The sequence below is a fragment of the Varanus komodoensis genome, unplaced genomic scaffold (genome assembly GCF_004798865.1).
Source record: "Varanus komodoensis strain SLA01 unplaced genomic scaffold, ASM479886v1 scaffold3, whole genome shotgun sequence".
Taxonomy (NCBI): domain Eukaryota; kingdom Metazoa; phylum Chordata; class Lepidosauria; order Squamata; family Varanidae; genus Varanus; species Varanus komodoensis.
The window spans coordinates 44,010,348-44,034,736 of record NW_025335761.1 but is presented as its reverse complement, the minus strand read 5'-3'; the positions used below and the strand labels follow the sequence as shown (position 1 = coordinate 44,034,736).

Sequence of the window (24,389 nt, the reverse complement as noted above, 5' to 3'; positions counted from 1 at the left end):
TACATTTATTTCTGCATTCCTGCAGAAATAAATACTTAGGACATCCAAAACTCAGCTTTTTGAAGGAAGCTCTGTTGATTTTAAAGGTATTTTCCTAGCAGATTAACAATGCCAAGACAGCAACAGACTTGATGATGTGTTTGCCCTTTATTACTATAAACCCGTAGCTTTCAAAGGAACTTCCAAGAAATTAAATCTTGGAGCAAAGTAATACTCTTGCACAGGAATGCTGTCTCCTAACTGGTTTATATAACAGACAGCTAGCCTATATAGTGCTGTCAGTGTAAAAGAGATTTTGTGTGACTTTTAAAAACTGGGATCTTTCCTTAAGAAAGAAGTGCCTTCCCCCTCAATGACCCATGTAATAGATTCTGCATGTGGTTTGTATACTCCATGAGCAGAGGGACACTGATCCTCCACTGATCTGTTTTGCAAGCTATATGCACTGCTTGGGAAAGGAGCCTTTAATGCTTTCAGGAGCAACTGAAAGCAAGCAGATATATTTGTTTCTGGAAAGGCGAAAATCAGTGGAACTTGCGCTCCACCAGTCTGTCATGATCCAGCAATGAATGCTTCCATTCCTTTAAGGGTTTGCTCTCCCTGTGAAACTCCACTGCACAAACAAGGGACTGGGATCAGTGAAAAGGGCTATTTGCACAGTGGTCCTGTTGGATATTTTCTAATAATAAGTACAATGGATGCTTATTTCTAAGCTTTTCCTGAGAACATCTTAAAGGTATGCTTACTGTAGTACTTTCAAAGAATCTTATTTGAAACATTGTAATTCCTAGTTCTGTATAAACTGGATGCACATTAAATATTCTTTTAGACTTCAGGGTGTGAAGGAAGGAATATTAGAAAAACGCCACACCATTACCAATCTCCTTACTGGCAAAGTCAACAACTGTGTACAAGCTCATAGGTCTGGTAGTAGCATTGGAAGCATGGCATGGGAGGCCTTCCTTTTTATTTTAGCTCTCTGTTGGCAGATCAACATGCACAATTGCTCTGATTTCATCCTCTCTTCTAGTACATAGATTTCAGTGCCCGAGTATGTGTCCCATTTAGTACAATCCCTTTAGCTTATGACTTTTCTGGCTTCTCTACCATCTGGTCCTTGGCTATAGAGAGGAATTTTTCTTGTATATGAGTCTCCGTAGCAACGGGTATGCAGTTGATATGGAAAGTAAGCAGTTGCCCTAGCAACAGAGTTACTGATGTGGCAGATCCTCTGCTTGCAGGGAAAAGGACTCAGCTTGTCCAAATGCATTCTGCAGGTCTTCTGTAATCATGGTTGCACCCACTTGTGCTGTTTAGTCAAGCGGAGTTGCAAGCACTTCTTTTTCATTTTCAGGAAGAGAACAGGCAGGCAGATTTCCCCTTGTCGGCCTTTGGGTAACAGAGACCTGGCTGCAGACCATGTGGTTCATGCAAGTTGGTAAGAAACAGGACCTCAGTTCACAATGAGGATGTTTGTTCCCAGCCCTCTCCTTACTGATGCGAGTTCCTCTCTGAAGCATTGAGGCAGAGGCTGCTAAATGTAAATTTATGGTGCTGTTTCTGATCTCTTCTTTTTCTTCTTTGCCACCAACTGCCCTTCCTATGACTTCTCATCTTGGCTTCTGCGTCCCTTACAATACCATTTGCTTTTTTGCTTGTCTGTTTTCATTCTGTATCTGGCGTATTGGAGATTTGAACTGCAGGCAAGTGTGCAGGGATACACTTGTCTGATACAACAAAGAGTAAAGCGAAAGTCCAAAACTTGATGAACTTTGGTTTTGATAGATGCATGTTATGAGGAAAAGGATTATGCAAGTCATTTGAATACCTTACAGGAGGTGAATAAATACAGCAGGACCCCCACATCCACAGGGATAGGTTTCAACCCCTCCCCCCCCAGCAGATGCCTGAAACTGCAGGTAGTAGTGGACACTACATTTGTGAGGGTTAAGGGTGTAGGTCTCCTACAAAAGTGGGAAAAATATGAATACTGTATTTCTGGGGGGGGGGGGGAACCTCTGTTGGCTGTGGTGCAGGTAGTTGTTGTCCAAACAAGAGATATAGCTGGACTTGTCAGCACCATCTGTTTTGTGCCCCTGTTAAAGATAAATCTCATACAGATTTTGAGCTGACATCCAAGAAGTAAAGATCTTGTCCATATGATTTCTGATGTTTGAAGGCTGATTAAAGCTGAAGAGGTGTTTAATTATTCGAAAAGTCAAGTGAGTACATGGGGTTTTCATGTTCTTTGTTCAAAATTAGTCGCTTCTGTGTAGTACAAATTATTGAGTAAATTGGATATAGGTCAATTGTACTATCAAAACAATACATGCAGATGGGCTTTTAGAATGAGCCTCTTGCAAGGAGAGAACAGAGTTTTACCAACTCACAGCTGTGCTTCAGCTACCTCCACCCACAAATATGTATTCAGGTGAATGTGAAAGTCTATACTGGGGTGGCCAAACCAAGACTTGTGAGCTGCATGTGGCTCTTTGAGTTTATTTTGTGGCTTGCGGAGGACTTGGAGCTCCGCCGTTCCCCTTCCCAGTTCAGATCCCAGTGATGGCATGGGTATGATTGTAGCAAGATCTCCCAAGGCCACCAGCCTGTCCTGCACTCTTCCTGAGACTCAAGAAGAGAGTGGATCAGCTGGTGACCTCATGAGAGCTCATTCCAGCATGCCCCATCTTTTCCTGCTGACTTGAAAAAGCCAAGAGGTATCTTGACTCCCCTCCTGAATGTGGTGGGGACCAGTCACCGCTCCAAAGAGAATTCGTGTTGTTTATGTGATAGCTCCTGAAGATGACTATCCTGTGGCTGCTTGTCCCTTCTGCAGCTCCTTCAAAGGTCCCTGATAGGACATGATCTTCAAGTTACAAATCTAACAAAGAATTCTCAGTACTTCTCACTAAACTATAATTGCCAGGATTCTGTCTGTGATAACAGTAACCCCCCCCCCCACACACACTATTTTTGATTGATATGACATGTGGTTTGAGTAGTTCTTGTTTCTAAAGGTCCATTTCTTTGGGAAGGGCTTCTTACAGTAAGTGTTCCAGATGTCTGTATGTCTTAACATGCGCATTAAAAAATCATACACTGGTAAGTAGAAATACACTTTCATAAAATCAAAATAAATAAATAATGAGCAATATTTGTTAATATCTTGCAGCTCTCAAACATCTATCATATGTTGCTCTTCTGTTGAGCAAGTCTGGGTACCCCTGGTCTATACAAATCCTCCTCATGGGTTGTGGTCAAATGAAATATGGACAAAGCCTACAAAGATAGGGTTTATACACCTTTGTTTGAATATATGTTCTCAATGGGATGGTGGGTCCAGTGGGTACAATCCCTCTTCCCTGCATATGTGTTTGGTTGAATGGGTGAAACAATTTTAATAAGATCAAGGTTCTCTATCTGACTTGCAGAAGATTTGCTTCTTCATATCTTGTCAAAAGAAGTGAGCTGCTTGTTCTTTTCTGGCTTCCGCTATAATGTGTGAAGCAGGACAATCAAGTTCCAGCAGCCATCTGGAGCTCTCATACATTTGAGCAATATTCGCAAGTCCCAATTTGCACAGTTGGAAAAAGGAGAATACATTCTGTTTCTCTGCACTGTGTTCATTGAATTAGTGTCCTAGACATTGTACTGATAAAGGGGTATTCATGCATTGGGAAAAAGGCATGAGAGCCATGAGTAAGTACGTTGTCAGGTGAAGTGTTTGCCTACGTCATATTCTTATGTGCTACTTAAGGGAAGACACTTCTTAAATTAGTTCTTCTGCTCTGAAGGATTGAAAACCACACTCTCAGTGCTATAATTTCTTTGGCTTCTAAGGTGGGTGTGCTCTTATAGCAGTGCTGGTGGGAGAAGCTATAATTAACATCCTTGGAGAAGTTTTTGTCCATATTTATCTGAATGGCATGATTTTGCAAGGTATAGAAGGCCATAGAGAAGGAGGAGGAGATGATCGGGTGGTGGTGGTAGTTTAATCCAAAAGCATACTCCAACTGGTGTGCTCCAGATACATTAAAGTAGAACCCCTAGTATCTGGTTGGGAGATACTTGGTTGTCCAACACATCTGGATGGCTTCAGGATGGAACCAAAATGATTTTTTAATTCAGATCAGCCTCCCTGACCTGGCATGCACATGTTTTGGGCTTCCCATTCCTATCAGTCCTAGTTGGCATGGCCATTGATCAGGAATGCTAAGGGTTATAGTTCAAAGCATCTGGTGGACACAGTGTTGGGGAAGAATGGATTAGCTAATAAAGCCCTTACAGTCAACAAAAAACATTGAGGCTGTAACTACCGTACAGATGCAATTACTATTTATCAGGGACTTCTGTTGTCTGGTGCTCAAACTTTTCCCAGTGCAGATACCAGTCCTATGTAATTTTATTCAGAAATAAGTCCCAAAAATATCAGCAGGATAAATAGGTAAGGGTACCTGGAACTAAGAGCTATATCAGCTTTTTCAGGTGCCTTTCATAGGTGTGCTTGAATGAGTGGGAGGGGGGTAGGGAATGAGGAGAAATTTTTCCAGAAGAAGAAAAGATTAGGTAGTCATGTGAGAACAGGCTGTTCTCTTACTGCAACATGGGAAGGCCATTGCATAACCTTATTTGGGGCAATCAACTCAAATCTTGTTTATAAGAACAAGTTTCAGTAGTATAAGTGTAATAAATTACTTTTAAAAACAAACAGGTTCATTGCCCTGCAATGGCTAATCTTCATTTTGTTCTAAATCGGTGGCTTTTCTTCATGTATATATGAATTTAGTTTGAAGGCTGTATCTGGTCTTTCAATCAGATGATTCTTGAGACAACTCAAAACAAGGTTGCAATAATGCAAAATACCATTTAGCTTCCACATGCAGACAGAATACCTGTCTCCAACCTGGTGCCCTCTAGTAGTTTTTGACTATATCTCGCAACATTTGACTATTGACTATGCTGGCTGGGGCTGATGGGAATTGAAATCCACAACAGCTAGATGGTATCTGACTGGAAAAGACTGGATTAGATTAGAACAGAGCAACTAAATGTGCTTGATCAATAGCAAATTAGTTCATCTCAAGAGAAATGATAGTTTAGAGAAAGGACTCTAGAGCCCAATACATAAGTGTTGGTTTTCAGTCTTTCCCAGCGGAAATAACAGGAAGCGTGTAGGGTGAAGTAGGTGAGTGGTATTTCCACAGATGATGATATCACCAAGTTGACAATTTGAACACTTGGAAGTATTCCAGCCCTTTCAAGAAGTGGAAAACTTTGTTGATATATAGTCTACTATTATTTTCATGAAATGTTCCTGACTTTATTTTAATTGAAAAATATTTGAAATATTTCCATATTCCTACCAGAGGGGTACAGAGCAGTCCAGACTGTGTTTGTGCAGTCTGTGTATTTCAATCAAGTACTCCAGGAAAGTGTATGAAGATTGTAGCCCCATTCTTCAGAAGGGTTTCTTAGGGTGTGTAAGAGCACTGCAGAATCATCCTCCCTTTGGTTCACATGACACAACAGAGACCACTAAGGCTTAATTTCCTCACCAAGGCTGTTACTTTGTCCTGGATGCCTTGTATGGCATTCACAGGCACCAAGCTTTCCATTTGTCATGTGTGAATCCAGGCAGCAGGAGTGCAGACAGCTCTCAAATAACCCATAGCATGGCTTGTCTTACCCTTAAATATTCCCCACAGTCCTGGTTTGCATGGTGTAACAAGCCAGTGCAAACTATGCATCCAAGAGCAACGTGAAGTACTAGTTCCCCACTATTCAGTTCTGGTTAGACCTCATCTTAAGTACTGTGTCCAGTTCTAGGCATCACGGTTGAAGAAAAATCCAGACAAACAGGAAAAAGTTCAGAGGAGGGCAACACAGATAATTAGGGGACTGGAAATAAAGCCCTATGAGGAGGGGCTGAAAGAATTAGGCATGTATAATCCCGAGAAGAGAGGACTGAGGGGAGATATAAAGCCCTCTACAAGTACTTGAAAGCTTGTCACACAGAATAGGGCCATCTCCTTTTCTCAACCATCCCAGAGTGCAGAAGATGGAATACGGGGCTCAAGTTAAAGGAAGACAGATTCCAGCTGAGCATTAGGGAAAAAAAACCTGACAGTTAGGGCAATACAACACTGGAACTAATTACCTAGGGAGGTCATGGTTTCTTCTACACTGAAGATATTCAAGATCCAGCTGGACAGCTATCTTAAGGATCTTTAACTTGGAGTCCTGCATTGAGCAGGAGATTGGACTCAATGGCTTTAGGGGCCCCTTCCAACTTTATTATTCTACAATGGTAATAGCTCTTGCAGGTACATCAAGACATGATAAGCTGTTGTGTAGTGTGAATCAGGTTGTTGGGTTGAACGCAGGATAGGTGTGCTATATCAATAAAACTAATTTGTTTACAGCCTGACAACAAACCATGTGTTTTTTATGTGTTCATGATTAACAATGATTTGTTAGCATAGCTGGTTAACATTATTTCATGTTTCAGTAACAACCCATTGTACATCAGGAGCCCACACTCAGCCTATATTCCATCCTTGAGTGTGGATAATTCTCTTGTTTGAACCTACTCACAGGCTGTAAGTTGCTGTAGAGTGTGTGTTGTTGTTGGAGATGAGGACACACTAAGATTTCAAACAAAAATGAACATTTCATGATGTGATGTATTATGTGGGAATATTCTAAAGAATAACACACTTTAAATCAGGAAGAAACGTAAAGTTCTGCAATTAAAGTAACGAAACAGGAACTCAGCAGTGCTGTTCTGACTAATCTTGGCCCTTTGCTCCGACAGATATTTTTACACACTGATACTCATTTTTGCTGGTTTCACATGTTTTCTCAGCTTCTGGCACACTAAAAATAGACTTGCTTTGTTGAACTGAGAATGGTTGAGGTGTGACTCTTTAAATTATATTGTCAATTTTGTAAAAAATAAAATGGATTTCTTTCCCCTTCTATTGCAACTAAGATCCAACTTGCTTTACTCACCCTCCTTTTCTGGATGGAAAGTAGGCACCTTTAAAAAAAGCTTTGCTCGCTTGCTCGCTCTCTTGCTTTTTCAGTTTATCCTGTGAGAATCTAATTTATCCTTCAATACACACAATACTTCCATTTGGTATGTGTACAGGCTGTGAAATAGAAAAGAAATATTAATCTTGTAAGGGAAACCTTTATTGTTCTGTGGCAACCTAACTCATACTTTGTTGCATAATCCTTAGCATTCCTTTAGTACAAAATATCTCTCCCTAATTTTTGACTTTAAACCCTCTAGATGGGTCTCTTGGTTATTTACTTTTTGGAACAAAATGCAAGCAATAAACCTAAGTTTTTGTGTTTGTGCACTTGTATGCACACACATTCATTAGCTATGATTGTTGTTTTAAAGTTTACTACTTCATTTGTTCCTCAAAGTCCTACAACAAAGGAAATTTGGCAGCTAGTAAAATAGAACTTGTGGGCTAGTATTTTTGAATTGGTGTCTGTTGAGAAGCGAAATTTGGCTTTATGAATATAATTCTGCACAGCCTATCAAGTTTTAGTAAAAGCCTACTAGCTTGCATTGTTTCTAGAGTGTTGTCTTTGTAGGGATTCTTCTCCCACCTACATTGCAAGAGAAGTATTTTATTAAATGCATATCAGCTTTTTCGCATGCTGACTGATGGCTATTTTCTGCAGCATTCAATGAATTGCAGTACACTAGGCCTATATCATCTTTCTGCTTTAACTAAACACACTGCTACTTGGAAGGACTGCATTGCTTAATGTTTTAATTGCCCCTAATTTTGTTTCATCCATTCCTTTATCTCACTTGCATTCCTTTTCAGTTCTCTCTGTAAGCAAAGTTAGTGTGGGCAATGGTGCTGGTGGGTGAGAGCAGTCTGTACCTGGGCCCATGGGCTGGACATCAGTGTTCATTTGTATGCATGCCTATTCTAGTTTGCATGTGTGAACTGGTGTCTCTGACTGCTGGAGGCTATGCTGCATAGTAAGTTTCTCCTCATGTTGTTCTAGCAGTGTTGATCGTAATCTATGTCCTTCTCCTGTCTGCACATATAACTGTATCTACTCCCTGGTTGTGGCTGGGTTCTGGGACATGATCAGGATCCTGCCTCCTCTCATGGCTTGGATGTGATCCTACCTTGATCACCTGTGGCCTGGTTCTTGGCAGATAAAGTTTAAAGCAATTTACTGAAAGAACAAGGAGAGTTCTAGAAGAACACATTTTTTCCATAAGGCTGTGTGTAATTTGTTTCTGTGATGTAAGTTATAACTACTTAAAATGCACGCAGATGAGACCACTTCTACAGTACATTTTTTCTATCTGTCTTACTACTTCTTTTGGAGATACAGCTTCAACTCTTGGAGTGAGGGGTAAAAATACAATGGACAATCACAGTTTTTGTCAGTAGAAAGCTAATGGAGTGCATTCTTTACATCCTTTGAATACAGGCATATCCAGGAGTGCCTGTTTTTGTCTGATGTATTCTAACTAGAGAGGGAAGAGGACTTCAGTTTTACGTGCAGCCTTTAATGGCATTAATGCTGTTTCCCCTTGAGTCTGTTTCTGTGAATACAAGGAAGCCCCCTTATAGCAAATTAAATTATTCCTCAGTCTACCCTAGTACTGTTTCCTCAGACTGGCAGCAATGGCTCTGTAGTCTCAGGAGGGTGAAAATCTTTTCATCATTCACTCCCTGCTTCTTAGAACTAGAAACCAGTGATTGACCCTGGGATCTTCTACCACAGGACTATAGTCATGGCCTACGATGGCCTACCACTGCTTATATTGACTTCCTGATGTATTGGAATGCAGCTTCCTGCAGTGGACGGTGCTGGCTGGGAGTCCAGTACATCTGGAGGGCACAGAGTTAGAGGATGCTGTCTTGAAGAACTGCCAGTTTATCAAGTGGTGTTACAATATGTGCATGTGGTTTGTAACTGTAAAATCCATCCTTACAGTCCTCTGTTAGAAATACACTAATTGTATTGTAAATGCTTGTAAATGTGCTTGTAAATGTGCTTCTACTCTAGCCCTGACTGGTAATTACCTTTTTAGAGGGCAGTCACTTGGAGGAGGTCATGGGGAGGCTTCATTATTATTATTATTATTATTATTATTATTATTATGCTATTATGCATTCATATCATGCCCTTTTCCCTTTCCTGAAGAAGCCAAGGTGGTTTACATAGCTCCATTTTATGCTCTCAACAACAACCCTGTGAGGTAGGGTAGACTGAGAGTGAGTGACTGGCCCAGAGTCACCCAATGATTGTCATGGCAAAGTGTGACTAGAACATGGATCTGTTAGGTCCACAGTCCATACCACTGTGGCTTTCACATTTCCCCTAATACACCCTGCCAGCTCTCCCAGCGCCATAGCCACCGTACTCTCTTAATGCATATTCTTTTCTCTGGGGTGCTACTCATTAGTGTGCAATTTGTTCACCCAGGACAGAAGCCCCAGGTGCTGGCTTTCAATCAAAGATCTAAAGCTAGGAACTAAAAGTACCTTTTCAAAAACACAGGCCTGCTGTTGCCTTCCTGTTCAGAAGCCTTGTTCCTGGCTGCTACAGAAATTTTGCCTCCAGCTACCACTGCTTCCGTTGTTTGTCTTCCTTCAAGCTACAACTGAGTGCTTAATTTTTAGGTTTTATCATAGAGTGAGCCTCTTGCAGCCTGCTCAGAATGCCATGTATTTCATTTATATCTGGCCATTCCTCCAAGGAGATCAAGGCTGGTATATGGTTCCTCCCCTCTTTTATCTTCACAAGAGCTCTGTGGGGAAGGATAGGCTTAGAGACTGGCCTGAGGTCTCTCAAGTCAGCTTGCTGCTTGTGGGGGGAATCTTAACCTGGATCTCCCCCGGTCTAGTTGAACACTCTAATTGCAGCACCACACTGTAATACAGCCAGCCATGTAAGACAATATGGAACTTGGCTTGACTTTTGAAATGAGCTAGAAGCTTTTGTGCTTCCTTAGAGTCCATGGGGAATATAAAGGACGCAAGTATGTGCAAGCTAGTATTCCTGGTGTAGGCCTCAAAATAGCGTGTGAACTGGGTCATAGTAGTTTGGATGTTCCTCTTTTCAGAACATGTTTAACTTGCCAGGTTCTAGTATCCAGTTTTTCCCCCTGTCAGCCCTAAATAGAGTGCATCAAAGTGAGAAAAGTGCAGAAGGTTTACATGGATCTGTTTCCTCCTCCCCCATTTTTAGGTGCACTGCTGTCCTGTATGTGTTGTAGTGGATAAGAGCACAGGACTGGGGCACAGGCGACCTGAGTTCTTGTCCCTGCTCAATCATGGAGCCAACTGGGTGACTTTGGGCCAACCAAATCTCAGCCCAACCTACCTCACAGGGTGGTTGTTGTGGGGATAAGATGGAGAGCAGGAGGAGGAGAATGATGTAAGCTGCTTTGAGTTCATAAGAAAAAAAAGATGTAACACAAATAAATAAATTTAAGGATCCCACAGGAAAGCAAAATTAGGAAATACAGCATTGTGTGTAGTGTGTTTTACATTTACAGTGCTAAGTACTCCTGACTTTGTTGGTGCTGAGGTTTTTTCAGCCCATGATCCTAGAAAAACAGTTAGTTGGGGAGTCAGGAGGGACTGGATGGTAGCGAAAGGGTCAAAACAGTGTAGTATGTATATGTAGGTAGACTGCAAGAGACTACCAAATGGTACTTGGTCATCATGTCTACTGATAGAGGTTTACACATGTACATGGGAGCACCTGCCTCTTCCTGAATGGAGATACAAAACAAGGTATAGTTTAAGACCTTGCCCTGTTGTTATCTAAAGAAGTAGCGCATTGTCTCCTAGCGGTTTGTAACAATCGTATTCTGATAGTTTCTTATTTCCTGGAACAAAATGGCTCTGCTTATGCTTTCTTTTGGTCCACCGCACCACTTCATATGCTACTGGTAATCTTTACAACAATCCTTTAAGTAGGCAAGTATTAATATTCACATGTCACAGATTAGAGTGCTTATGACTGCATGACTTGTTTAAGGTTACCTTGACTTGGGGTCTTTACTAGCTTTTTTATATATACTGCAGAATTATATTAAAAAATAAGAGACCCTAACATGTATACTGGGAGGCCATAGGATTCTTGAGTTCCCACTCCAAAATCCTGCATCTTGGGTCTGAGACTTCAACATAGCCCCACTCTTGTAGAAAGAACTGTGTCAGTTGCCCCTTGCAGTTGCAACCGGGTCCCAGACTGAGGAAAACGAAAGTGAGAGCAGTGTGTGACTGCAAAGGCACGTTGGTTCCAGTCATCTGCCCATCCACCTTCCTTCCTCCTCCACATCCCAAAGGCCTTTTAGAGAAAATGTTGGCTGTGAGGGGAAGTGGCAGCAGAGGTTCCTTCTGCTGCTCTTTGTACCTGCATTGGTGCTCATAAAGCTGCTAGTTCTTGTGCATCTGCCTCAGGGGAAATAGGATTGTACCCACAGTGTTGTATAGTTGATAGAATCTTGGGTCCGTGACCACAGAGATCTGGGCACAAATCGTCATTTAGCCGGAAGGTTAACTTCTTGGGAGTTCCTCTTGGCCTAATTTGACCTCTCAGAACTGTTGTGAACTCCATTCAGAAAGAGAGACATGTGTGCTAAACAAAATGAGTATATTTTTATATCCTTACAGTGATTGTTTGCAAAAGTGGAACATCCTTCAGGCTGGATTTTATGTGTATTATGTTTTATTTTATTTTATGTAAGCCGTCCCAAGGCTATGCGATGGGATGGCATACAAATACTCTAAATAAATAAATAATAGATATTAATATTTGTAGCAATCTCATGCCTAGAGAGGAGGCCTTGAAATAAAATGAGTGTAGGATTATTTTTTTTAAATTATGTGATCCATATGCCTTAGCAGCATAAGTGCCTGTAATAGTGGATCCGCCTCTAATACTGTTTGTAATCTTTTCTGTCTAGTTTCTTTTGCTCAACAAGCTCCCCTGGGAATAAGCCCAGTTAAACTCAGTGGGACTTTCTGCTTAGTACAGGAAGTCCCCTACATACGAACCTTCAAGATGCGAATATGCTTTTGTGTATTTTACTGTAATAATTGAGAGAGGTGAGCCTAGCAAAGCATAACACAGGACGCACCAACCTAACAGTAATGCCATATGAGGAAGAACCCATCAGATGAACCCATCACTTCTGCACTGCCACGAACCCAGAATTATAACTTCCAGAAGTCCTCTAGTGACATCAACAGAATTCTCCAGTGTCGTTATAAACCTATTACAGTACAGTACTATATAGCCAATTCTGTGAGTTGGGTACTTTTTTAGCTAATTTTGTTGAACTTACAAACAAATTGGACTTACAAATGTGCTCTTGGAACAGAACTCCTTCATATGTAGGGGACTTCCTGTATACATAGAAAGAATTGCATAATAAAAGTTTCAAATCTCTTCATTCAGATTTTTGAAGAGAAGAATAGGATAGTGTGTGTGTTTATTAAAGAAGGGAATAATAAATCTGTAGTGAAGCACGAATGAGAAATTGCTTGAGGCTATTAGAAACTTGGGGTTGCCTTATATGGCTTCAAACCACTGGTCCATCTGACTCAGAACTGCCAACACTGACTAGCAGCAGCTCTCCAGGGGTCCTTTTGAGTCCCACCTGGATATGCTGGGGATCAAACCTAGGATCTTTTGCATATAGATCATGTGCTCTGCTGCTGACCCTCCTCTAGTAGGAGAGACGATGTGTTTTGATGATGCCTCTCTCTCTGTCTTCTGCTACTTTTACATGAACACCTCGTGCTGAAATTCTGAAGTCTGGCAATAGTGACGTGTACTTCCTCCAGAAAATTCTGGCTTGGTTCTTTTAAAAATATTATTAGCATAAAGTTTTATTGCTGCTGCTATGCTAATAGTATTCATACTGTCCTTACTGTCTGCCACTCAGATTCATTTGTTCTAAAGATAAGCCACCATGGTCTAACACTGATTTGTGTTGAAATGGCTCAAATTCTGAAAAAGCAATGTGACATGCCTAAGGTTCTAATGCAGGAAGTGGCAGAATAAAAACGGGGATCCTGTTTCTCCTACTGATATCAGGACCAGGCATATACACAACCCTTGGAAATAGTCTGCTGGATTTGTAAGGCAAAAGCCCCATCATGGACATAGTGTCATGAAGTCTGATAAGCTCCAGGACTGCCTTAATTGGCTTACACCTGTCTCTTAGCTTCCCCGTTCAGTACTTGACTGTGTGCTCCTGTGAACTTGCTGCAATGTATATTCTTCCCTAACCTGTTTCAAACCAAGTTATTTTAAGCTAAAATCAACAACAGGAGCAATAATGCAAAAACCTGACAACATTACAGAAGAGGTGCACAACCTGCAGCTTTTGCCCACTACTGCTCAGAGAAGAGAAAAAGCAAGCTGTAGTAAGTTAACTGGTATTCCTGCATGTGTGTGTGTGTGCATTCATGCATGAGTCAGTATCACCTGCAGTCCTTGAAGCCAAAACAGTTGTGCACCCTGATATAAAAGGAGACAAATCTCAGAAATTTTACAATTTCAGACTGTAGGGATCTATTCCTTCTACAATTCTGCCCTCGAAGGTTGTTGACTCAGATTCTGATTAAAAAATGGAAGAGCCAGGGTTGGGATTTGCCTAGGCCAGTGGACCCAAAGATAAGCCAGACAGTTGCTGAGAATGAGACAGTTTTTCAAGTTCAGAGGGAAATTCTTGGAAGGGAACCAAGATGGGTAGTGGCAGAGTTAACATCATCAGTACAATTACATGGCATCAGATTAAGAGGGCAGAGCACTTGAGAAATGTCAGAAGTTCCAGGTGACTGGACCATAAGCAGGAAGCTTGGTAGTGCAGGTAGAAACAGCTCCTTCTGATTTTGAAAGTATGGGAAAATATTATCATTAAACTATATTTCGACCAGTATTCTAACTGTGCTCACGTGTTGTGTTGTGTTGTTGACTTCTGCAATACTATTCTTTTCTATCTTAAAGGCCGCCTAGCTTATTGAGTTTTAATAATAGAGACTTTAATTAAAAAGATTTTGTCCTGATCTGCTTGGGGGGCCTGGTGAGAAGGCCAGCTCCCAATCCAACCTACCTGTGTACCTTCTTTATGATCACAGATAGTTAAGAATTTCAGACAATACCCATTGTTTTTCTTTGTGGTCTCTTTGCAGCACACATGTGAGCTCTGTGCCTGTGCAGGGCCTGTTTTCAGAAAGGGTTCTAAGCTAGACTCGTTCTGGTGGGAGCCTTCCCCTCCCGCGCCCTGGTATATCTAGGAGGGGCTCCTGTCATTTTCTCCAGTTCTCTTGTGACCGCTGTTGTGGGTGCCTTGGGACTTTCCCCTGTGTGTAACCTTCAAGTTCTTCCTTCAGTTTTTTCCTTCCTCTTTACCATGTTCTCTTTCTTGGCTCTTTCATTAGATCTTGTTTCCTTTTTGAAATCCCTACTTTATCCCTAGTTTTTCCTAAAACAAAACCTTACCCCTCCCTCCAGTTGTTGACTCTTTTTGGACTATCCCTTTGATTTTCTCTATTTTTCATCTCTCTCCTGGCACCTTTTCAGAAGTGTCCCCACTGTGGGAGTCATTTACCTCCCATGGTCAGGCACTCACTGTGCCTTTTCTGTCTGGGAGAGGAGCACCATGTGGATGTCTGAGCACACTGCCAGCCTATCTCAGCAGACGCAGAAAAACTGAATGGGGTGTCTCCAGTCCAAGCTTTGGAGCCATGCCCTTCTGGCTTTCAACTTGGCTGCGGTGGCGGCACCTGAATGCCCATCCATCTTCCTGCCCTCCTTTGGTGGTTGCCAGGACTCCATGAGCTGTTCCATCTGTGCTGTTCACACCTGGGGACATGGATGAGACCCACTAGACAAGGAAGCTGGCCAAGAAGGCCAAGAAGATGGCAGATACATAGGAAGATATAAGACATAGGAAGCTATAAGAAGCAATAGAAGGAGCAGTCTAGGTGCCATTCCCCTCCAGTGTTTCCTGTGCCTGCACCAGCATCAGTTCTGTCAACATTTCAACCAGTCCCAGTGATGGAATTGGTGGGGTCCCAGTCCTTGTAAGAATAGGAGATCTGGGACTCACCCACCATTAGTGGTCTGCTCATCCAGAGTGCTGTTCTTCCCATGCTGGGGGCTGCCAATAGGTCCAGCCACTAGCCTTTCATAATATGGAGCCACTGTCTGTTCCCCTGTGCCATCTCTCTCTCCTAGCCAGCATCTGAGAGAGCATTCCAGGTGTTGGGAGGCACAATGGATGCTGCTGCTGCTCTACTACTGCAGCTACTCAGTGGATCATGCACTGGGTCATTGAAACCATTACACTGGCCTATCAGCTGCCCAGACTGCAGCTTTCTGAGTGACCCACAGCACACTCCACTAGGGCAATGGCAATGTCTGCCATGCTGAATTCTGGCACCTGGCTGCAAGACCTCTTCAGAGCAACAATGTGGTTCACTCTATCAACCTTCAGCCAGCAGTACTGGCCCAATGTCCACACCGGGCAAAATTGCTCCTTCAGCTGAGTGTCCTCTCAGCAGTCCTTCACTCATGATACCTGCCCACTTCTGTCTTGGGGTAAGCTCACTAGTCATTTATATGTGTGATGCACGGAGACCATGAAGAAGAAAGTAAGGTTGCTTACCTGTAACTGTTGTTCTTTGAGTGGTCATCTGTGCATTCACACAAGCAACATACCGACACCATGTCAGTGTCAACAGCTTGGTTCCTTAACTTTCTTTCAGGTCCATGCCTACATGGTATGAGTAAGGTATTCACTGGCGTCCCCCCGGTTCTCAGGCCACAATGTCCATCTCAAGGGAACTGGGGGAAATGGTGGAAGCCCCTCCTAGATACAGCAAAGAAAGGGAGGGGAAGGTTTCCTTCAGAACAAGTCTAGCTTGGAAATCTTCCTGACAACAGGTCCCTGAAGACACAGAGCCTATGTGTGTGAATGTGCAGATGTCCACTTAAAGAACAACTGTTACAGGTGAGCAACCTAACTTTGGCTTATAAGAGAAAAATAAGTGAATATTCCAGAGAGCAACCAATGGAAATGTTTCTTATATGGATTTTTTTTTCCAATTGAGTTATTGGAAGGATGGGGGGAGGGGATGGAAAAAAATGGTGACTTGACTTTTACCCAAAAGATAAGTTCCAGGTAGCAGTGCAAATGTAGATGTACCAGTAGAATGAGACCAACTGCAGCTGCCATTATTTTTCCTCTTCAGCCTGCAAGAACGACTTTGCATAGACATTACAATCTCAAGGTTAAAAGGTGGTGATTCATAAGATCAGTGGCCGACATGAGGACCAGTGAATCTTTTTCAGCCCTAGGATTGAATTCCATTTTGGAAAAGCTGCCAGGGGCTGTGTTTCATTGGTGGCTGGGGCTACAGACAAAAAGGAGTGGGGCTGAAACCTAACCCTGCTCTGAATTCTACTGTTACCAGTTTATAATAGGAAGCATGTCTACTAAGAAATAAGCAGTACAAGCCAAGCTCCTGCAGAACTGCTTAGGAGTAAGTTGGACTAAATCACTCAGCAGCACTTTCAAACAGCATGAGCATCATTTCTATTCCCATAAAACTCTTTGGGTTTTCATGAACAATTCCTGGCTGTTAACATTTTCTTAAATATTTTTATTAAAATTATATGAAAAAGCATGCAAATAACGATATTCCTTTGTTAACCATGCTTGAAAGGAGTATAGAAAATCTACTGGCCATATGAGTAGTAGTTTGTATTTTTATGTGCGATTACATTGGATTTGAAGTGCTGGAAAGGTTGGCATTACATTTACTTTTCTTTTGAGAATTCCTCTGCAGTTGTATTTGCTCAGCATCTGAAAATTCTCTGAGATGTACTTTGCTGAATTCAAATGAATCCCCATTTTTAAAAGCAAAAATTGTTTTAGCAGCTGCGACCCAGTCAGCATTTGTAAGATATGCAAGTGGAAAGAAAATTGTTTGAAAAATGGGTCCAAGTTATTTTGGTGTGACTTACTTCCAATTAAAAGTCTGCCTGAAGTTTGCAGCTTGAGGGAAAGTAGACCGCCCCCTTTGAGCAGCAAAGCCATCCAAACTGCAGGACTAGTTTAGAAAATGTAGACTGCAGATCTATTGCCTTCAAGGCTGCACTGCCAGAGTTTGGAATTTCTCCTGAAGTTGCTATTATAGTTTCCACAGTTAACTGTTTATGTTACCAGAAATTAGTGTTGTGAATTTTTAAAACTCAAAATAAGAAACTAAGGAAAGCATCAATGCAGTTCTTAAACACTTAATGCATTACTCATTTACAAGTTGTTGGAAATCAGCTTTTCTGTTCTGGAATTTTGCTCTGTGATTATTGAATGCATAACAATTCAGCATGTACTTCTGTCTAGTAGCAAATATTTTCATCTTTTATTTTGAATGTGCTGGTTCCCCGGCCTCTGCTCTCAAACGTTCAAAGCAGTTTCTATGAGAAAGGGCTTTTTCAAAGAAACAGCTGCAAGAGGGCACTTTTTGCTCTTTTTCCCCGTTTCTTTGGGAATCTGTGGGATATAGTATTTTAGAAGACTGGTCATCACTTCTCAGGTTCCCTTTTGAATGTAGCAAAGACTCTCCACCCTTGGCAATTCCTGGGCTGCTGCTTTGCTGATTCAACAAGACATAAATGGTAATGTAGGCTTGATTTGCTGGATTCACGCTCAACAGAATTGCTTATTTCTAGGAGTGCCAGAGTTTCCATGAGTTGTAGCACATGCTAGTGGAAGAAGCCCAAATCCATGCTGTTGTTAAACCCATTAATATTTTTTTCGCATCCTTTCCTTTAGTGAAAAGCAGATGCATTATTTAAGCCAGCGTTCCTTCCCCAAAGTGCATTTCTGAGAGATTATTGCATGCCTCAGGTGCGCTGAAAAGCTCAAGGCAATGTTTCTTTAAGCATCCAGAAGCTTCAGTTTCCTCCTGAACCGCATTGCCCAGAAAGTCTTAATTTGATACAGAATGGACATTTTTATAAAAGTAGCAGCAAAACAATCCTACCATTACAGTTTATCATTAAATTTATTATTGGAAAAGCCTTCACATATTTTAAAAACATTAGCTTCAGAGGAAAATCCCATCCATAATTCAATTGAGCAATACTAAATGGGAAAGTAAAGGCTGAAATAATATAGATGGGCATAATCCAGTGTCAAATTTTGGCTTATGTATGGCTCTCAACACCAATCTCCTTTTCTGGATTTGAGTGCTAGAAAGGTTAGTTTATGGCAGCTGTGATTGAGTCAATACGATTAGAACAATAAGACACAAACTGCCACTCTCTTAAAATCTCAGAAGGGTGAACAAGTTCTGCTGGTGGATTTATGTTCTCATGGCAACCCTTTAATGTGCTCCCATCACCAGATGCGTGGCCAAAATTTTCACAGCTGAATGCCTGAAGTCAATGGGAGACCGAAGTGGTTAGCATCTCTGAATAATCCATCTGGCTTCTCCGTTTTGATGATTAAATGTGTATTTTGGTTCTGCAGGCACCCAACACAAAAATTTTGTATGCTTATTTTCGAAAATGTCAGTTACAAGGCACAGTATGCCTTCACTTATCTGAATGGCTGATGAAACAATACATACAACATGTAGATAATCAGAAATTTGTCTAAACAAAAACTGTTTCTTGTACAGTGTCAGGACATTGAGATGGGGGATGAAGCATGCATTGAATAAAGGTATTATAAGGCATTCTGACTTACTAAATTTATTTCATGCCTTAGATGCTAATTTACTCTCATAAGCAGTGCTGAACCCTGTTCAGATTAGTGTAGATTTTGTTTCATACCTGTCGCCTTTCAGGCACAATGTGTTTTATCCCCCCCCCAGTGAATCTCTATGAAAGAACTGTGCACACTTTGAACTGTTTGAGGTTAAACATTGTCCTTTTTAGGCCTTAAGTTTTTGTTTAAGTTGTTCTCTGTATTTAGGTATTTGTCCTGCTGCTGATTTTTTCCTCTGCTTTTTGTTCTGCTTTTATTCTGTTTTAAAATTTAAAAGGTTTTATATTGGCCCAGCTTGCACAATTTCTACAGCTTAAATAAGCAATGATAGAAGAGAGACACATCGTTTTAGCAAAACAATTTTTTTCTCTCGTTTAAAAAGCACCATCTGCATATTTCACTTTTGAAATATTATTTCTTCAAGCATATGCAAACTGGTGAGAGAAATTTAGGTAAAGTGCCAAGCAATTATATTTGCCAGCTCTAAATTTCAAGAAACAAAGGGGTAAGTGTAGACAACCAAAATAACAGGAGCACTTGGAACTCTGTGGAAAGAGCCCAAGGAAATGGTATGTGAGACCATATTGCTTGGGGATGATCAGTTTGCATACATTGAGGTGGGTGCCACGGAGAATTACAGCAGAAAAGTATGCAAGGGACATTCAAAGCTCTTGCAGAACCATTGCTAGGAAGTAGATCCTAACATGTGTCCAAAGTACCTGTTACAGTGGTACCTTGGCTCACAAACTTAATCCGTTCCATGACTCTGGTCACAACCCAAATTGGTCGTGAGTCAAGTCAAATTTCCCCCTAAGGGTCAGTGTAAATAAGGTTAATCCGTTCTGTAAATATATATTTTTTAATCACAGGGAAGACAGGGAAGATGGGAACGATCAATGGCATGCTGTGGGGGGAAGGGCGCGATCGTGGGTGCGCTTGAGGGGGAGACGGGCACGATCGCAGGCATGCTCGTGCAGGGAAGATGGGCGCAAACGTGGCCATCCCCCCCCAAGCGCACTCGCAGTCACACCCATTTCCATCCGAGCGCTCCCGTGATTGCGCCTGTTTCCCCCTCGAGCACAACTGCAATCACGCCCGTCTCCCCACCCTGAGCGTGCAAGCGATTGTCACCCGATGCGGAGTTTGTGACCTGAGGAATTTTTTCCCCTAATTTTCTGTTCGTGACCCGATTTGGTTGTGAACTGAGGCATTCATGAGCCGAAGTACCACTGTATCTCTGATACTGAACACATTTACCAATACCATGTTATGCACACCCTGAGCCTCTGGAAGAGAGCAGGCTGGACCAGTTGCCTCTGGAGAGCTTGACACAATCATGCCTGTGCCATTGTGGGATCCGACGGGGGGGGGGGGAACAGGGGGACTCTGTGAGCCACAAAATAAACTCAAAGAGACACATGTGGCTCCTGAGCCTCGGTTTGGCCATCACACCACACACACAATGGCAAACCAGCTGCCCACAGGATCCCCAAGCAGGAAGGGTGCAAGACAACCTCCTGCCCAAGCTCCCCAGCAACTGTTGTATGCAGGCATGCCACCAGGGCCAACATTTTCATCAAGCTGTCCACTACTACCCCTAGATCCATTTCTGGATCAATGACTGCTAGCTCAGATCCCATCAGTGTATACTTGAAGTTGGGCTTACTCTACACTTGCTTATATTGAACTGCATTTTACATTTTGATGCCCATTCTCCCAGCTTGAAGAGAACCCTTTGGAGCACCTCACAATCCCATTTTTGTTTTAGCCACCCTAAATAGTTTAGCTTCATTGAACTTGACTGCTTAGTTTGTTCAGGAACCTGTGGTGAGGGACTTTGTCAAAAGCATTTTAGAAGTCCAAGTAAACAATGCCTACTGGATTGCCCCATCTACATGCTTATTGATACTCCCAAAGCCACTCCAATAAGACAAGACTGCCCCTTGTGAAAGCCATGCTGATTTTTCAGGGGCAGGGACAGGTATCTTTGTCCTCTTCTGTTAGGACTGAAGAAAATAATTCATCCAGCTTCTCTACAATCTCCTTAGCCTCCCTTAGTGCACTTTCAATTCCATTGTCATCCAGTGCCCCAGCTGCTCCCTTAGCTGGTTTCTTTCTTTGGAATATTTAAAGAATTGTTTATTGTTTGTCTTATTGTCAGCTACACACTCCTCAAACTGTTTCTTTACTTCTCTGATTCTCTGCTTGCATCTCCCTTGTGCAAGCTTGTGGTCCCATCTGTTCTTTTCATTTGGGCAAGATTTCCATTTTTTGAAGAAAGCTTTCTTCTTAATAGCTCTCTTGACTCTGTGCAGTAAGCATGCTGGCTATTTCCTGGACTTTGTGCTGCCTTTTCTCACTTGCAGTATGCATATTATCTGTGTCTCTATTACAGTGTTTTTGAGTAATCTTCAAGCACTTTGAAGCCATTTAAACATCTTGATTCCCCTCTTAAGCTTCTTCTTGACCACTTCCCTCATTTTTGATAAGTTTTCTCTTTTGAAGTCAAATGCAACTGCGTTTGACCCCTTTGCCAGTGTTCCACCTAACTTTATATTAAATCTAATACCAGTGTGGTCACTGTTACCTAATGGGTGAACAATATTTACATCCTGTACTAAGTCCTGGGCAACCCTGCTTAGGACTAAATCCAAGATTGCCTTCTTTTCAGGGTGGATAAAAATCAAAGATTTCTTTTACTCTGATTTTAAAAAATTTGAATCAGTTTTTTAATCAGATTTTTAAAAAACAAAATGCTTTTTGCAGAAAAACCTATCTAAAGAGTTTTCTATTTAAGATAGAAAAGGGGGACTGCAGGTAGCTGGGCTGGTTGATCGAAAGGTCACCAGTTCGAATGTGCACAACGGAGTGAGTTCCTGTTGCTCTGTCCCAGCTCCTGCCAACCTTGCAGTTCAAAAGCATGCAAATGCAAGTAGATAAATAAGGTACTACTTCGGTGGGCAGGTAACAGCGTTCCGTGCACTTCGGTGTTTAGTCATGCCGGCCACATGACCACAGAGACTGTCTGAGGACAAACACTGGCGCTCTCTGCTAGGAAACGGAGATGAGCACCGCCCCCTAGAGTCAGGCATGACTGGACTTCACGTCAAGAGGAAACCTTTACCTTTATAGTCCAAAGGTTATTCATCATGAAATAAGGATAAGTTTTTAATTATGTAGCATGAGGCAGTATATTCATGCAATGATTAATTTTTTTGCAAAATGAATTCTGTTAATCCATTCACAATGTCATGCTCTTCCAGAGGTTTGTTTGAGATTATTGGGCAATTTTTCTATCAAGATATCATCACAGATGCTTGGTTTTACAGTTCTTAAAACTGTGAATTTGTGTCTGCAGTGGTCACATGCCCCTTCTTCACAGCAAAAATGTTATAAAATAAACATACAGAGTCAAGAAAAAGACCTTAATTCCCTCGTTCCTTTGCAAATCTAGGGGCACAGAATCAACCCTTTAGATTTTAAGTGCTAAGTTTCAAAAAATTCAATGAATGGAAGATTGCTGGGAGTGGAATTGATTTGCTCAAGAAGCTAAGTGTGGGGAAGGAAGGGCAAGTGGTAAAAATGAAACCTTTTGAGCAGAATACTCCACAAGTCTTTGAATCTTTTTGTGTATAGCATGAGGTTTATCATAATATTATTTCCCTGGAGGAGAAAGCCTATAATGGCAGCAGGCCATAAAAGAGACCCAGTTTGGGAATATTTTAGTGAAGTTCCTCTACCTACAGGTAAGGCACACAGTTGCACAAATTATGTAGAAAACCATGATTTAAATCAAGTCTCACTGACTTAATTCAATTTGAGTTAACTCAAACCCACCCTGCTTCTTTTGCTTGATCCCATGACCAGTAGCTTTGGGACACAGTAATTTATGACATCAAGAAATTGAAGGCCCCAAGTATTATAGTACCACCTTTGTTGGAAGCCTCCATGATTTCATTTCCCATTTCAAGATCGCTCTGAACATTCTGGGCTGGGGGTGATAGCATATTCCTTTGACTGAGTTTTGGAACCAGGAATTGCTTCTTTGGAGGAGTCTTCACACTTTGGATTAACAATTTTGCTGGACTCTATGTCCTCCTTAACATAGAGGGCAATACCTCCTCCGATACACCCTTGTCTTTCCTGTACAGTTTATATCCAGAGATGACCGTGTTCCATTGGTTACCTCCGCTCCACCAGGTTTCTGTAATTCCTACGATATCTAGCTTCTCCTTTATCACCAGGTACTCCAACTCTCCCATTTTGGCCCTAAGGCTTCTAGCATCTGCTTGAAAGTCTTGAAAGGAGGTGCGCTCAAGGAGTTTGAGATGAGCAGAGAGTTGTTAATCTACTCCATAGCTGCTTCTAGTTGCCTTGGAGACAAATGTAATCACAGAGCTTTCTTCCCCCTCCTGGCTTTTGATTAGAGAGACTATTGACTTCTGGCTTTGGAGAGTTTGTGGAGTAGCATGCCAAATGTTGGAAGATGGAAATTAATCCCTACGCTACTGTTCTAAATTCCATTGATTTTGGAAAAGTGAAGGGGGGTTTTTTTCTTTCTGAAGAGCCACACAAGAAGTTCTTCACACCATTTCAGTCTCAGTTTTTAAAAATCCTTCTGTGTTTCTCAGTTCAGATGTAATCATTCTATTACTGTGATAAGGATCCTTCAGCCTTGAACTTTGTTCTTAGTCTTCTGACAACTTAACTGAAAGTGACTGTGATGTCAAGCAAAATTCTTTTTAGAGGGACTTCTGATATGCTATCTTGCCTTATGTGACCACTGCACCCTTTTAGTAGAAAGTCCCTCTTAACTCTGTTAAAAGTGATTAGAATTCTCTCTCTTCTCTGTGTTGACTGTTTGGTTCAGGGACCCAAAGACTATGAAATATTTTCTATTCTATTTAACTTACATTTAAGCAAGAGTATTTCATATCATTTTCAAGGCACTCCTTATTGAACACTCTCTTTGAAATACCAGATCTCATCTACATTAAAATCCTTACTGCTCATTTGAAATGAGATTTCAAGATCTGACAGATTTTTTAATAGTGACTAATGGCTGGCATTTTGAGTATCCCCCGTTTTAATGTAAACTTCCCACCTCTGCTCTTTTTCTCATGAAGTCCTGTCTTTCCCTCCTCTTATAACTAATTCTCTGTTCCAGCTATGTGCTTAATGATTTCTCTGTCCTGCTGCTCCTTGCTTATGTAGTATAGACTGTGAACCTATCATAATCTGTGCAGAACCTATTGCACTCCAAAAGAATTGGGCTGCAAGGATTTTAACAGCCAGTCTTTAATCTCCTTTCCTGCAGGCAAAATTGGTGGTGAGTGTGGAAGTCCAGTAACTCTGGGAAGAAATTAAAATTATCTCAGTTGGTTTCAACACATAAGCTGCTCTGGTTACCCAGGATGACCTGGGCCAGGAGAAGGGCACGGGGAGTGTTATTTCTTTGTTTATTCCCTTGCACTTCTTGAAGATTTCTGTACTGTCAGCAATGTTATCCTCTTAGATAAGCTGCCTGGCTTGGGCACTGGTGGTAGTTTACTTCAGTGATTTTGCTTCTAACCATGACCGCTGATTCCAGAAAGTG

At 41.7% G+C, this 24,389-nt stretch overlaps 1 protein-coding gene across 3 annotated transcripts in view; it reads left to right on the top strand.

Moving 5' to 3' along the window:
• Window positions 1-24,389, top strand: part of FOXN3 (forkhead box N3) — a 167,753-nt gene that overhangs the window by 18,249 nt on the left and 125,115 nt on the right. The window lies entirely within an intron of this gene.